This window comes from Haemaphysalis longicornis, unplaced genomic scaffold (genome assembly GCF_048455015.1).
Source record: "Haemaphysalis longicornis isolate Haplotype H1 unplaced genomic scaffold, Haemaphysalis longicornis Haplotype H1 scaffold_1, whole genome shotgun sequence".
In the NCBI taxonomy this organism is placed as follows: Eukaryota; Metazoa; Arthropoda; class Arachnida; order Ixodida; family Ixodidae; genus Haemaphysalis; species Haemaphysalis longicornis.
In genome coordinates, this window is record NW_027526203.1 from 246,792,013 (window position 1) to 246,808,864 (window position 16,852).

A 16,852-nucleotide genomic window follows, 5' to 3' on the forward strand; every position below is an offset into this window, starting at 1 on the left:
ATCCTCGCAGATTGGAAAATTGCGAAAATTGTTACTCTGCTAAAAAACCCCAGTCTAGGAACTATCCCTGACAACATTCGTCCAATCGCTCTGACTAGCAACTTGGTCAAGTTGGTGGAGCGAATTTTACATGGCCGTTTACACCGCTTCCTCTCTAAAGAAAATATCCTTAGTCCTCATCAAATCGGCTTCCGCCCAAGCTGCTCTATCTGGTCAGCTCACGTTTACTTGGAGAGCAGAATACAATTTTCCCGCAGAAGTAAGCAGGTTTGCGCGCTGGTCACACTGGACGTGGCCAAAGCATATGACAGCGTGGAGTATAGCATCCTGATTGCCAAACTCAAGGATTGCAGTCTTCCCAAATACATCATTTCCTGGATACAACAATTTTTAATCGGCCGTAAATTTTTTTGTTCCCAAAATGGTTTTAATTCATCGACTCGACAGCAAACAAGGGGTGTTCTGCAAGGATCGGTTCTTTCTCCTATCCTTTTTAATATATTGCTGAGTTCTATTCCGATCAATCAGACAGTTTTATCTTATGTATATGCTGATGACATAGCCTTCTTTTCTGCTGCGGGGAATATTCACGATCTATATGAACAATTGCAGGCATATCTGGGCTCTATCGAGAGCTGGATTACAGGCTTGAATTTGTCCATTAACGTTGCTAAATGCGCGGTCCTGGTGTTTCCGTTATCCACTCCTGTTAACCTTTGTTTGAGTTATCGCGAGAAGAACATTCCTCAGGTGACTGCTCTGAAGTACTTGGGTATTATCTATGACAGTACGCTTGATTGGCGCCCGCACATGAACCACATTTCGACAAAAGGGGAAAGAGCTCTAGCATTGTTGCTATTGTTGCGTAGAGTTAGCAACAGAAAAATTGGCATGCGAAGGGACAACCTACTCTTTATATACGGTGGTTATGTAAGACCCATTTTAGAATTTGGGTGTGTCCTCTTTTCGGGTGCAGCAGCGTATAAACTCCGTCCAGTTATTCTTTTGGAGCGATGAGCACTGAGATTCTGCCTCGGCCTTCCGTGATATGTGGCAAACAACATTCTGTATTTAGAGGCCCGCTCGCCGTGTCTAGAGTCTCGATTTAAACTTTTAACAGTGCAGACTAGGATGGGAATCTTCGAGTCTCCTCTGAGCAAATCTTTGTCATTGATGGTGGCTCAGCCAGCATTGTTTTTTAACTATGTATGGCATCGATACAATCGTCCTCAATGTGTGTATGCCCAAAGCTTGCTTTCACCGCTCAACATCAGTCTTCCGGAAATTCTTCCGATGTTACCTGAAGTCATTGCTGCTCCTATGTCCCTCAATAACGTATTCCCCCATAACGCCAAACTGCTATCCACACGGATGCTAATGGGTTTGCTGGGTGAGCATCTGGGGAACTTGCGCTCACATGTGGTAGTGGGAACGGATGCATCGCAACGTGCGGAGAGGGCGGCCGTGGGAATTTTCAGCCCAAAACTTAATTCGTCATTTTCTTATCGTTTACCTGATTTTACTCCTATATTCGTAGCTGAGTTTTTTGCAATAGTTATGGCCTTAATAAAATTACCTCCACAATATTTAAATGTTGCTATTATTTCTGATTCCCTGTCGGTTTGTAGCGCGCTAACATCTCCAAAAAAATTCATTGCTTATCCGTACCTTCAGCCGCCTTGTGCCTCCCCATTTACACGACATCCGGTTCATCTGGGTCCCAGGGCACAGGGGCCTATGGCTCAATGAAACGGCTGACTCTTTGGCCGGTTCAGCTTTAGATGGCCCTACGGTGGACCTTAGCCCTACCCCATTTCTCCTGGCGCGAGCAAGGTTCCGCAGATATCTACGGCTAGGGATGACACAGGAAGGTACGATCACAGGCTTGGATGACTATGCCCATCTTGTTCACACTTGGAATGCGAGATTTTGCGATTCCCGCCAGTGTGAGGTCACTTTAACCAGCATCAGATGCAGAATATACCGCAGCTTAATTTTTATTTGCATCGCGCTGGTCTCACCTACTCCGGTCTTTGTGCTGCTTGCGGTGAAATTGAAACAATTGAACACTTTTTCCTGTACTGCCGCGGTTTTTCTTTCATTCGGAAACGGTATGTAGCCGCACCAATTCAACGTATCGGCCTTCCTCTGTCGATGTCGGTGCTTCTTTCGTTCGAGGCCACATCCCTGGGGTTTTGTCATAGAGGGATTATTGCGGTCATTCACGCGTACATATCAGAGACCAGACGCATGTCCTGCTAACCCGGTCAAAATTTTCTAGCCTTTTCTCCCAAAAATGACATCATTCACTGATTCTTCTTTATATCTATTATATAATTTGGTAACCGTTTCCCCAATTCCTACAGGCTGATTATATAGGGCCATGATGTGGGCGTTTTAGCCCCAAAAAGCCACCCCGTTTCTTGGCCAATCCCTCACGTGGGTATGTGCCACTAGAAGAGGAACAACAACAACAACTTAGGACCCAACGAGTTCGTGGCAATAAAGCCAATTCGTTCAACCCTAAACCACCAAGGTCCATCGTTCTATCGGTGACATTCCGGTGAAGGTGCGGGGTACGTTCCCCCGATGTCCAGCGTCTCTCGGCGACCCCGCGAGGCGAGTCCAATTCTAAGCCCAGGCCGGCATGCCTTCTTAGAGAACGAGGCTCGCAGGAGCAGGCGGCTGCAAGGCCGTACTCCGGAGTTCGGACTGCTACCAGACGGCCCGAAAACCATTGTATCTTCCAGGATGACGTCACAGGCACAGCAAACCGATGCACCTTTCTTCCCCGTTGTGCACTGGCCCATTATCCCAAGAAAACCTGCCCCATTCCACGGCGATGCCTTTGAGGACGTCGATGACTGGATAGATCAGTATGAACGGGTGGCTCGTCACAACACATGGACCTCAGATCATTGCCGGCAAAGCTTCTATTTCGCATTAGAAAATACGGCCCGGATATCGTACGGAAACAATGAACGATCGCTAACCTCGTGGGAGGTTTGCAAGGAGAGACTGAGGCGAGCCTTCGGCAACCAATACTGACGGCAAAAGGCTGAAGACCTCCTTCAATGCCGAATCCAGGGCGCTAACAAAGTCTGATCAGCTGTGCCGAAGACGTCCTTCGGCTGAGTACCCGCGCCGACCCACAAGCTACTGAAGAAAAGAGGTTTCGCGCATTGATGAGGGGCGTGAGAAGTGACATCTTTGGTGACCTTGTTCGCAATCCACCAACAGTCAAGGGATTTGTGACGGAGGCAACGAACATTGAGAGAGCTTTGACAGCCAGGAACGATCACTTCCACCGAATGACAGATGCCCCGACGATTTCAGCTTTTGCATCGGCCCCCTTCTGAAACCATGCATCCGAGGGATACATCCGGGAGCTCATCCGGGACGTTGTTCGAGAAGCGCTCCAAAAACTGCTGCCGTCTTCGAAGTCGCCAGCTTATATTTCTCTCGTTCAGACTGGCCAGGACGAGGTGCAACGAGCTCTTGTTCCTGTTGGCCTAGTCGACGTAACCACCCCAGCGCCCGGCCACAACCTATGCTGCCGTTACCAGCCAACCGCAGTTGCTTACTGCTGGGCCGGACATGAGCACGCTGCGACGAGAGAGATTTGCCCATACAGGCTACCAGCAACATAGGCAGCAGCAGCGTTGACCCCGAAAGACGGATTTGTGGAGGACGGCTGACAATCGCCCACTCTGCTTCCACTGTGGTGAAGCCGATCACGTATACCACCGGTGCCCCTACCATGAGCTTGGGCTTCGAGGGTACCGTCCCAACGACCCACGCCCGAAGTATGGCCAGCAGCCTCGAGAAATAGAGGACTACCGTCGACGCTCGTCTCCGCCGCGCGAGGAGTACCTTCGCCGCTCGTCTCCGCCGCGCGAGGAGTACTTTCGACGCTCGTCCCCGCCGCGCGAAGACTACTTTCGACGTCCGTCCTCGCCGCTACCCCCTACTGTTCGAGGAGCTGGCTCGCCATCCCCTCATCGCCCCGCCTCACCTCTTCGACGATATCGCCGTGAGAGTCAGTCTCCCGTTCCTCACCGGGAAAACTAACCCCGGCAACCCCTGGAGGTGGTGTTGCCGATGTCGCAAATGGGGAAGAGCCTCCACGAACGTCGCGACGCCCGGACCATAACGCCGAGAATGCGCATGCCGTGTGAAATAACCTTGACATCATTATCGACGGCCGCAACGTGACGGCGCTCGTGGACACCGGGGCAGACTATTCCGTCTTGAGTGGGAAGTTATCTCGTAGCCTGAGAAAAGTAACAACGCAGTGGGACAGTCCCGACTGGCGCACCACCGGAGGTCACAGTGTGGCGCCGATAGGACGTTGCACCGCCCGCATCGAAATCAATGCTGATGTACGCCCGGTGAAGTTCCTCGTACTGGAGAACTGCTCCAGGGACGTTATCCTTGGGATAGACTTTTTGACCGCATATGGCGCTGTCATCGACCTAGGAACGAACAGGCTTACGCTTCGGACACCTGCACCTATTCAAGAGATCCCTCCGTTGACGGCAGCACCGGTACGTGTCGTAGCCGATCACGTGAAGCTGCCCCCGCGCTTCAGCGTATTCTTGTCTGTACAGGCAGACATGGCAACTAGCGGAGAGGCTCTGATCGAGGGCAGTGTCCAACTTCTTCTAGGGGTCGGCATTGCTCGAGGCATAGCACACATTCATGAAGGACACGCGGATGTCCTTGTTACGAACTTCCGGAACGAGCCGCAGCATTTGACGAGAGCAATGACCGTAGCTTACCTTGGAGGAATTTCCGACTCCATTGACGATCCTTTGCTGTCCGAACTGACTACACGATCTGCAGCCCGGAAACTAGGCATGACTGTGTCCATCGAATTAGACGTCAATCCGAAGCTTTCGCCCTCAGAGCGGCACGGGCTAGCCCAACTGCTCGACGAGTTTCGGGACTGTTTCGCTGCAGAAACCGGTGTTGGCAGGACCTGTGTAGCCAAGCACAGAATTATTACTGACGACGTAACACATCCTGTCCGTCAACCACCCTATCACGTTTCTCTAAAAGAGAGGGAAGTTATCCAGGAGCAGGTTCGAAACATGCTCGAGGACGACGTTATTAAACGATCGACAAGCCCCAGGGCCGCGCCGGTTTTGCTGTTAAAAAGAAAGACGGAACATTGCGGTTTTTTGTTGATTATCGGCGATTGAACAAAGTGACTAAGAAGGACGTATACCCCCTTGGTCGGCTCCGTTATGCTCGTCATGCTTGAACAAAGTGACTAAGAAGGACGTATACCCCCTTGGTCGGCTCCGTCATGCTCGTTACTTCTCGTCTATTGACTTAAAGAGTGGCTTTTAGCAAATCGAGGTTGATGAGCGGGACAAGGTCTACATTTATTACTCCAGAAGGCCTGTACAAATTCAAAGTTATGCCGTTTGGAATATGCACAGCATCGGCAACATTTCAGCGCGTCATGGACATGTTCCTCGCAGGCCTGAAATGGCAGACCTGTCTTGTTTACCTTGATGACGTCGTCATTTTTGCTTGCACTTTCAAGGAAAACTTACATCGGCTGAGAGCCGTGCTTGAAGCTCTGAAAACCGCCGGCTTGACACTAAATCGCAGAAAATGCCGATTTGCTTACGACCAGCTCAACTTTCTTGGCCATGTCGTCAGCAACGAAGGAGTACGCGCTGACCCAGAGAAGACTGCTGCAGTGAGCACTTTCCCGAGACCATCAGACAAAAAGGCAGTCAGAAGGTTTCTGGGCCTTTGCGCCTACTACCGACGTTTCATTCGGAACTTTTCCCATATTGCCGCCCCACTAACCCACCTCACGAAGGAAGATGTTCCGCTTGAATGGAAGCATGAGCAAGAACAGGCTGTCGAAGGGCTCAAAGAAGCGCTTCAGACAACACCTGTTTGGCGGCACTCCGACCAGGAGGCGACGGCAGAAATCCACACAGACGCTAGCAACAAGGGGCTTGGTGCGGTACTTATTCAAAACCAGCGTGGCGCTGACCGAGTCATTGCATATGCGAGCCGCGTGCTCCTTAGGGCGGAGAGCAATTACTCCACTACTGAGGAGTGCCTCGCCGTCATTTGGGCTATCACTAAGTTCCGCCCTTATCTTTATGGGCACCCGTTCCGCGTGGTCACTGACCACCACTCCCTATGCTGGCTGGCCAACCTCAAGGACCCGTCTGGCCGCCTAGCACGGTGGAGCCTGAGGCTACAAGAATTCGACGTCACTATAGCGTACAAGTCTGGGCGCAGGCACAGTGATGCCGACTGCCTCTCTCGGGCTCCCATGGGGTGTGGGCAGGCTGTTACCGACGACGATGACGACGCCTTCTTGGGAGCAGTCAGTAGTGCGGACATGGTGACACGCCAACAGAGCGACCCTGAGCTCAGGCAGGTGATCGCCTACTTGGACGACCAATTAAGTGCTGTCCCTAAAGCCTTCAAACGTGTTGTGCACGCGCTCAGTCTGCGGGTATACAATTAAGAAGAACTTTGCGGCTGGCGGTCGCTCGTGGCTCCTGGTCGTGCAGGACAATCTACGCATGGAGATTGTTGAGAGTTGTCACGATGATCCGACTTCGAGACACCTTGGTTACACCCGTACGCTAGCGCGACTAAGCGAAAAGTATTATTTGCCTCATCTTCCCAAAGCTGTACGTCATTACACCCGAACATGCCGAGAATGCCAGCGGCGAAAGAGGCCCCCAACACACCCTGCCGGACTTCTTCAACCGATTGATCCACCGACGGCCCCATTCCAGCAAGTTGGAATGGATCTGCTAGGTCATTTTCCTTTGTCGATCGCACGCAACCGCTGGATAGTTGTGGCAACGGATTATCTGACCAGGTACGCCGAAACCAAAGCCCTTCCATTCGCAACCACATCGGAAGTAGCTGCTTTCTTTATCCAGCACATTGTTCTACGACATGGTGCACCAGAGGTTCTCATCACCGACCGCGGTTCCGCGTTTACAGCTCAACTAACGCAAGACATTCTGCGCCTAAGTCACACCAGTCATCGTAGAACTACCGCATACCACCCTCAAACAAATGGACTGACAGAGCGCCTGAACAAGAGTATTACAGACATGATGGCGATGTACGTCGACGTGGAGCATCGAACATGGGACGAGCTTTTACCTTTTGTAACCTTCGCGTACAATACTGCCATCCAGGAGACAACAGGGCTTTCTCCTTTTCACCTGGTTCACGGCCGGCAAGTAACCACAATGCTGGATGCCATGTTGCCCCTCCTGCCCAATGATGATGCCCACGAGGACGCTCGGCTAGTCTCTCAGCGCGCAGAGGAGGCCCAGCAATTAGCCAGAATCCGAATTTCCACCCAACAGTCAGTCGACGCTGTCGCTACAATCTTCGTAGACGTGACGTACACTTTAGTCCTGGAGATAAGGTGTGGGTCTGGACACCCGTTCGACGCCGTGGGCTTAGCGAAAAGTTCCTTAAGCGTTATTTCAGGCCGTATACAATACTGCGCCTTATCAGTGACGTTAACTACGAGGTACTACCGGACGCAGTGCGTTCTTCATCCCCGATGTCACCAAGGCCCTTGTACTCCGTGTTGCCGCGACAGTGGAGTGCCGTGGACCAATGACGAAAGTTTCAGTGGTGCATCAACACTCAGTCCCAAAGTTTTTTTTCACGGTTTGCCGTGGGGTGTCGTAGCGGGGACACACACACAGTACATGCTCTTTGTCCTCACGAACACTGCAAGCGTGACAGTGAGGGGAGGCAACTCGGCGCGTCTTGTGCAAGTAGTGGCCGGTAGAAGCAACGTTGAGGTGAATGCGGTGACAAAACTGATTCGTCGCGCTTTCCAAGGCCACACGGCATTCGGAAAGTGCAGGCAGGATCAATTCTGTACAATTGGTGATAATTTTTGATCCGTCCTTCCGTATTGAGAATTGTGAGGGCCGCGCCACAGAGTATGCAAGTGTCGCGGCATCACGTCGAGAGAAAGGAATCGGGATGATAACACTAGATTGGTTGTGGGCCGCGCAAGCTGTTTCATCGGCCACCTCATTCCCCTTCACCCCACAATGTCCAGGTATCCACTGTAGCACGACGTCGTGAAGCAAGCTGGCAGCGTGTGTATGCAGAGTGTGTATTTCATGGGCCAGTTGTTCCCGCGAAAATGAGGTTAGCTGTTGAAGCGCCGCAAGAGAGCCGTAGCCTGGACACATGGGAATGAATGAATGAATTAAACCTTTATATACAACAGGTGCAGTTGTTAGGGCACCCACCCGGCGAAGGGGACCCCTAATCCGGGATCCCCTGGCTGCGGCTGGCTTCGCGGGCCTTTTTCACCAGGTCAAGCGGAACATATGTGAGCAGATTTGTAATACCGTCTGGCTGAACGTTACTGGGTTCACCGGGGCCGACTGAGACTCACAATTATCTGCAAGTTGCTAAATGTGAAGAATCTGCGAGATAATCCGAGCGGCGACAACTAAGTGTTACTGACTTTTTTAAATGTGTTAACTTTACTTTCGACCTCTAAGGCATTATTTTTGGTGCCGATTCCAGTTGAGCAAAGTTACAGTTTAACGTGACTTCCATGACTTCGTGTAGCGCAAAAAATGGACGAGACCAGAAGGAGGCGACGGGCACATGCGCTAACTTCCAACTGAGCTTTATTTAAAAAAATGCGCGAATTTAAACCCGTTAGCGGCACATAATCTTAAAAAAAAAAGCAGAACAGAGAAGAAGCAAGGTATAATGTAACTTGCCCACAAAATTATTCGCACAACGATGTGACGTCGACAAAAGGCAGCACCAGGCATTGACTAAGGTGGCCCCCACCCCCCTTTTAGACAGCCAATCTCCTCATCAGACACGGCCACAGACGGTGCGGACACGCAACCGTACCCCAGGCTCGCTATTTCGGCCGCCTCAATTATTTCCCTAGTCTACTCGTTGGCTTGTTGAGCAATGACGGCACAGCGCTCAAAGAGGGGCGTACAACCGCAACCGCGGCAATGAATGCCCAAGTGGCCATTGACAACCTCATGGAACATTGTAGTCCTGCTCGTTCAGGCACGACCTGTTTTCCCGACATGTACTTTACGGCTCTTCAGGAGAACGGCGTACACAATGTTTCCTGCATGAAACGAGCGGCTTCTTGTGGTTCTTATCACACATTGGCTGCCGAGGAGCTGCGCGGTCATTTATGCGGCACAGGCTTAACGATTTCTTTGGGGCGCAAAACACAACATTTACACCAGCTTTCGCACCAATCTTCTTCAGCCTATGTGATAGGTCATGAAAGTACGGGATTACAGCGGGCCATTTTTTGTTGACAGGGCTATCAGCGCCGTTACGCATCTCAAGCTCTGCACCTCGACCGGCGTACTTGATATTTTTAAGTAGGCCCTCAGCAAGAGAGGTAACAAGCTGTTGCGGGAACCCCGCTTGGCGAATTCGCTCCACCCGCTGCAAGAAGCTTTCTGGAATTCTCTGGTGACTAGACCTTTGCAGCGCATTTGTCAACCCCAGCTTTGCTACCCCACGTTTCACCAAGCGAGAGTGTATGCCCCGACGACAAGGGTAGCAACGGCTTACTGCCGCGTGGCTCGTAGCTCCAAGACACATGCTCACCCGCGAAAAAAAGCAAGCTACCTTGAGGCAGTTCGTGCGTCAGCTCAAAAGGATGAAGGCAGTTTTTAAAAGTCGTTAGCACGTTCATTACATGACAGGGAAGACTTGCGTCGTCACACGCGATAAACACAATAAAATCATCCGCGTAGAGAAAAGCCGTAACAACATGTTCTCGGCCCAGCAGCCCAGACTATAGCGTCGATCGTATTGGGCTATAGTAACAAGTCACCGAGTATAAGTGCGACGCAGGATCCTATACACACCCCGCGCTTCTGGACGTATACGTGCGGTCCTCGCATACTGCATAGTCTGACCGAAGGTACAATGCCAACACCTCCAGAAAGCCCGCTGCACTAGTACCTGCAGTGTTCTGAAAGGCTACCGCACCAAACCTGTCAATTCCGGCCTCAACGCACTCAAGTAATTCAGTCTGAGGCAGTTACTAATACAAATCCTTTAGGTCAATAGAGAAAGCATTTAGCACGAGAGGGGGGCACTGCTTCAGGAAGGCAATCACATCACCAGAACTCCGAACCATAAAGGGGTCATCCACTGCCAGAAGCTTTAGCTTGTCTAGCAGAAATGTAGTCACAGCCTTCTGCCAAGTTCTCCGCTCCGAAATTATTTCGCGCGGAGAGCAAGCGACCTTATGCGTTTTGGCCGACAAAAAAAAAAAAAAAAGTACGAGCGCAACTTGGGCTTTCCTCCGCCTTTTTGGCCAAAACATATAGGTTCAGCTTTGCGCATAACTTTTTGGCTCTCGTTTTTACCTTATCCACGGCTATGTCTGAGCGGAGGTCAAAAGTCGAATTGTGGCGGCTCATTAGCTTTTATATGAAAAACCTCGTTTGGCATGACCATAACCCCTCCCTTCTTATCGGCTGGCAAAATGCGTAAATTATTTTCTTTTAAAAAAGACTCAACACGCGGCATCGGTCAACCCTTTTTAGGGGGCCTACTATACGCAACAAAACATCCACTCCAGCGGAAACACATCGATCGTGCTCACTTTCAGGGGCTACCGCTGACACAGCTCTAAGCATAGTCAATGGATTGGGCGCGGCCCTTTTGGGCTTTAGCGCGAACTTAGGCCCTAGCACATACCCTATACGAGCCACGCGCTAGTAAGCCGTTGCTACGCTTGGTGAAACGGGGGGTGGCAACGCTGTGGTTGACAAATGCGCTGTAAAGGTCTTGTCCCCACAGAATTCACGAAAGCTTCTTGCAGCGGGTGGAGTGGATTCGCCAAGCGGGGTTTCCGCAACAGCTTTTTCCCTGAGGGCCTACTGAAATAGAAAATAACTTTGGCCGGATATATCAGGCATGGGTTGATACGGTGCCGAAAATGGTCACAAAAGTTTCATTTACCCCACCATTGCCTGTATTCTAGCACTCAGTGCTTTGATGACTGCTTGCTTAGATTTGCGAAGTGATATTGCGATTTTTTCTATCATGAAGGACACCTGCTTGTAAAAAAAACACCCCCCTCGCGAGGGGCACGATCAAATGCAGAGCATTTCCGCGGGGGGCGCGCCTGCAAGTCGTATGGATTACGTATTGGTTGTTGTTGTAATTGTCTTCCAGCGTAGACATTGTCGATGAAGTCGATGGTGAAACGTGACACGTGCCGTTAACCCCCTGCCGCGGCTATGTCGCAACGTGGAGCGGCTATGACGCAACGTGGCGCGGCTATGACGCAACACAATCCAACACAATCCACTTTAATCCAATTCAATCCAAACCAATCCAATCCAAGCCAATCCAAGCCAAGCCAATCCAAGCCAATCCAATCGAATCCAATCCCATGCTCCTCGCGAGAGAGTGTTATAGCGCCGAAATCGCGCCACCACACGAACGCGTGATGTTGACGTCACGATCACGCCACCGATGTTAGCGACTGGAGCGCGCGCGAACGACATATGTGGTTTAAGCGCGAACCGACCGCGGCGAGAGAGCGCGATGCGAGCGCCCCCACCTGTTCTTGCGCGCGAACCGACTGTTGCTCAGCGCGAACCCAACGCGGCGAGAGAGGGTGTTGCGCACGTCCCCACCTGTTGTGCGCCCGAACCGAACGCGGCGAGAGAGGATGTTGCGAGCGCAGAGAAGGCGAGGAGGACGCGAGGAAGAGGGCGCACCTGTGGCCGACGGTTGAATGAGTCAAGGATAAAAGGCGCGTTCATAACCTTCCATTCTGTGTCGGCTTTGTGGCGCAGTGGGTAGAGCGCCATGTACCTTGCGTTCCCCCCGCAGAGTCGTGGGATCGAAACCTGGCGCAGGTAAATATCATTTTTTTATGTAGTGTAGGGGGAGTGGTGCGGACTACGGACGTCAACGCGGGTGACATCGTGAGTTACTGAAATGCTCTGCATTTAAAATACCAAGTACGCCGGTCCAGGTGCAGAGCTTGAGGCGCGTGACGGCGCTGATTGCCCTGTCAACAAAAAATGACTCGCTGTGATCCCGTACTTTCATGACCTATCACATACGCTGAAGAAGATTGGTGCGAAAGCTGATGTAACTGTTGTGTTTTGCGCCCCAATGAAATCGTTTAGCAAGTGCCGCGTAAATGACCGCGCAGCTCCTCGGCAGCCAATGTGTGACAAGAACCCAAAAAGCCGTTCATTTCATGCAGGACACATTGTGTACGCCGTTCCCCTGAAGTGCCGTGAAGTACATGTCGGGAAAACAGGTCGCTGGCTGAGCGATCGGCTCCGTGAGCACGACTACAATGTTAGTACGGTTGTCAAGGGCCACTTGAGCGTTCATTGCAGGGATTGTGGTTTGTGCCGTCATCGCTGGGCAACCCAACCGGAAGACTAGAGAAATAATTGAGGCGGCCGAAATAGCACACCTGAAGGACCGTCGCATGTCCGCACCGTCTGTGGCCGTGTCTGATGGGGAGATTGGCTGCCTAAAAGGGGGGCGGGTGCCACCTTAGTCACTGCCTCGTGCTGCCTTTTGTCGACGTCACATCGTTGTGCGAATAATTTTGTGGGCAAATTACATGACACCTTGCTTCTGCTCTGTTCTGTTCTGCTCTGTTCTGTTTTTTTTGTTTTTTTTTAAGATTATGTGCCGCTGCCGGGTTTAAATTCGCGCATTTTTTCAGTGAAGCTCAGTCGGAAGTTTTGCGCTAATTGCGCCTCCTTCTGTGCTTGTCCGGTTTTTTGCGATACGCGAAGTCGTGGATTACCCCTGCCCTGCCAACTAGCCCAGACCCAAACTCTGCTGCGTTACAGTTTAACGAAATTTTCATTGGGTTTCCCGAAAGTTCGTTCATTTTAAGTCTCGCGTATTGCTACACACTGTGTCGTCGACCCTGTTACTCGCTTTCTTTTGACAAAGGTGTGGCTTCCTCTGTCGCGTTCACTGCTTACCTCCGAGGCGTTGAACAGGTGGCCGCTTGTGTGAACTGCCGAATGCTTCCTCCAGTATTCTCCGGTGTTCTCGAAACCAGCGGCCTCGCATAACAGATGATCCTCGGGTCGGAGACGTGCTTTCTGCACTCTAATTACCTTATTGAAAGGCACTGCAGTATTCACAAATTACTCAATGTTCACGTATTGAGCCCGGGTTCCCTCTTTCGTCTCTTCATGCGATGCTGGCATGTTCCTGTTATATTTGAAATTATAATTACGTCAGTATTACTCCAGGTTACGTAAGTGCCTTCCGTTTGCTTCCGTGGACTCCCCTGTTTTGGTATTTGGGTTGCATCTTATCGCCGCAGGTTCAATCATTGCGTTTTGGCTTTCGATACCTAACGGCGCACCGCCTTCTCTGCACTGGGCCAAATTAATTCTAGAATGTGTTTCTTTTTTCGTACGCCTGGAGATCCCGTTGCCTTCGTTTTTCTTTGTTCCATATTCTATGCCGCTGCTTCTAATGAGGCATTCTTTCTCGTAGTTTCTTTTTACAATCCATTTGTAGCTGTGCAAAAGCAGGGGGCCAGTGTTCTATTTCTCTCAGGCGGAGTTCAAAATGTGGCTGTGGTAGGCTATATGAACGCCAGGCTGCCGTTACGACGGGCATGTTTGTAATAATCAGAGGGCATAGGCTGACAGGCCAGCGGCGGTGATGCCTGGAGCGAACTCCGTCAGTTTACAGTAATTTCTGCAAGATGCCAACAGGCGGTAAACGCTTTCCTTAGCTAACAAAACAGGCCAATTATAAGAAGTGCTACAGGGGACGTAACGGGAAAGATTTAAAAGCTCATTGTTTTCTCGCTGAATAGCAATATGGTACTAAGTAATGGTCTAGCGAAATTGACCATCGTTTCGTGGTCAGCTGTATGACCACCGGTCAACCCTCTGAGCGGGTATGGGGGGGAATCGGCATTGCCCTTCTTGAAGGGGGAATCTTTCGCGGCCGTCAGCGGTGCGCCGAGTCATTGCGTCTTCTTCGACTTCCAACAGCAGCTGTCACCATCGTCGACCACTCCTCCTGAGTGGGTATGTGCGAATTGGGATGGGGCTTTGATACATCTAAGGTTGTTCAGCCATCTGTTGTAATTCACTTCTCTAGACGTAACCGGGATACTTTGTTTAGCCACCCGCCGCACATTTCCGCAAAATCTTCGCCGTGTCAGCCTATCGGTGATAGGAAAAAGGGAGAGGGAGAAAAAAAAAAAGACGTGTACTCAAAGGAGAACAATTCATACGGGTGAAAGCTCGAGAGAAGTGCAGGTAAAAAGTTTATACTTCTCGCTGTTTGTTCTGCCGTCTGTGACAAGTCCGCTTGCTATCTCGCGACGCTTTTGTGCGAAGCTGCAGACGTACGCGCTGTCAGTTCACTCGGCCGCCGAGGGGATTGCAGTCGGCGTTGCAAAGGGCAAGACGCGGCTATCGGTTGCTACGGGACTCCGCTGCTGACGGGCATAACCTGGCGACTGGCCGAACTGCGCTGTTCTCAGCTGGCTGTGCACGTATTTGGAAGACCTTTTGCTGCGCCCTCTTGCCAAAATACGGCGTTTTCTTTTTTTTTCCCCTGAGCACCTGTTCACTCCTGAAGTTGTCGTTTCCAACCACGCACGCGCTCAACGCCTCCGTTGTCTGATAAGATTTGGCTGATAAGGTTTAGTCGACTGATGTTCAGATTAAACCGATATGAAGCGGGCCGTTCATGCGCAGGACGTAAAAATACCTGGAATTCGATCGTCTACATGTCGACCAATTAACGCACACACTACTGGTTTGGGATTCGCGTTTTTTAAAGGAGCCATGAAGAGAAAACAAAAGTTTGTTTTATTCGAAAGATTAGATGTTTCATAGTACCCCAAGCGCTTTCCCGGAAGCAAATGATGCTTTATTCACTGAGAAATGAGGCAATTTAAGCCAAAATTTTAAATCTCCACGAGCACACGTAGCTGCCGTAGTGCACTCCGACGGCACCACCCTCGTTGCTTCCAGCCTGCAGACAGCATCAACGAGCACGGCAGAAGAAGCCGCTATAGCCCTCGCCATCGCTCACGCTACGACTCCAACTGTCACGGTGCTCACGGACTCTCAAGCTGCCTGCCGCCGCTACGCTCAAGGCAGAGTTTCCACCCTGGCACTCCACATCCTGTCCCAACGCCCCACTCTACCGTTAACCCGCATCGTGTGGACACCGAGCCACACATCCCTCCCTGGGAACGAAGTGGCTCACGCCACGGCCCGCGATTTTCTTACCCGGGCCCTCCCAGACGAGGCCTGCCGCCCCAACCTTGACCATGGTCCCCCTGCTCTGACCCCTCTCCAACAAACCTACACCGACATCCTGTACCACTACAGGGCCTCCCGACGCACTTATCCCCCTCCTCACCCTTCGCTCTCCGTTCCCGACGCCCGCATCTGGCGAAGACTTCAAACTCACACATACCACAACCACGTCGCCCTCCACCGCATCTCCCCCACCTGCTATGCACCCAACTGCTCACGCTGCGACACTCCCAACACGACCCTGCACCTTGTCTGGATGTGCCCACTGAACCCCCAACCACCCGATACCCCTTCTGTAGAGCGATGGGAGAGCGCGTTGCGCAGTTGCCAGCTCGAGGACCAGGAAGCCCTGATCTCTCGGGCGAAGGCGGCGGCGACCCTGCGCGGCCTACCGGAATAGGATGGCCACCCACCGCTCCTAACTCTTTCTCTCCCCCTCCCCTCTCCCTTTTTCTGAATAAACGTTTTCCTCCTCCTCCTCCTCCCGCTAAAATTGCACATTTGGTGACGTGAACAGTGGCGTCATACGAGCCGGTCCATGAAACAGATACTTAGTATCTCGACTCCATATAGCACCCACTCGCGGGAGTCGACCGAGACGGCGGCCATTTTAAAAATACTAGTAAAACCTCCGCAGCCCTAGTCATGGAATCGCCTGATCCGGAGAACAAAACTCTCGCCGAGGAGCTCGGGCTTGCATTTAACAACCTCACACCACTTCAACGCTCAATGCTTCTAAGTGCACGAGCGGCAAGAGTTGTGGGATACGCGGTGGACGGGAAAGCGACCATTCCGCGATAGCCACAACAGACGAACGCCCTGCCGTCGGCACCACTGCCTCGTCAGCCCCGTCGCGACGGACGAATACAGACTGGTACGTATGTGCCGTATTTTTATTACGGTTAATAATAGTTCATTTCAGTAGCAGTATCACTTATGCCAGTTGGCCGGTGTCGTGTATGGAAAGCCGTTCGCGCGAGCTCTCTGCTTCCACCAGAAAGATACGAGCGTCAATGCGCGGTGTTTACGGCATTTTTTTCCCCCCAAGGTCAGAGCGATTTGACGAAGTCGGCGACGAGCGCCAGCATGTCCCAGGAGTGAGCTAACGTAAGGGTCCCTGCCGTAATCACTTCCTCGGAAATGAAGCGAGCACACTCGTACTTCCTTTAGCTCTCTTTCTCCTCCGTTTGCAAAGTTCACAAAACGTAGCCACTTGCTTCGCCGAGGTTCGTCGTTGGGCAGCTCATGAAAGGAGATCTCACCGGCGGGGATGTCGCACTCCCTCGACGATTTGCCCGTACTACATGGGCATTTCAAAACGCAGCAACGAAATTTCATTGTAAAGTGCTCGAACAAACTGAAGTTTTCAGTGGTTGTAAACTGGAAACGAGCTCGTAACGACAGCAGCAAGCCAACACCATTCGAAACTTCTGCGAGGACTGGCCCTATCTCGTCGCTTCTTGCTGTTCCTTACTCCCCTCGTTTCTATTTTTACCTTTGCTGGTTGGCGATATGACGGC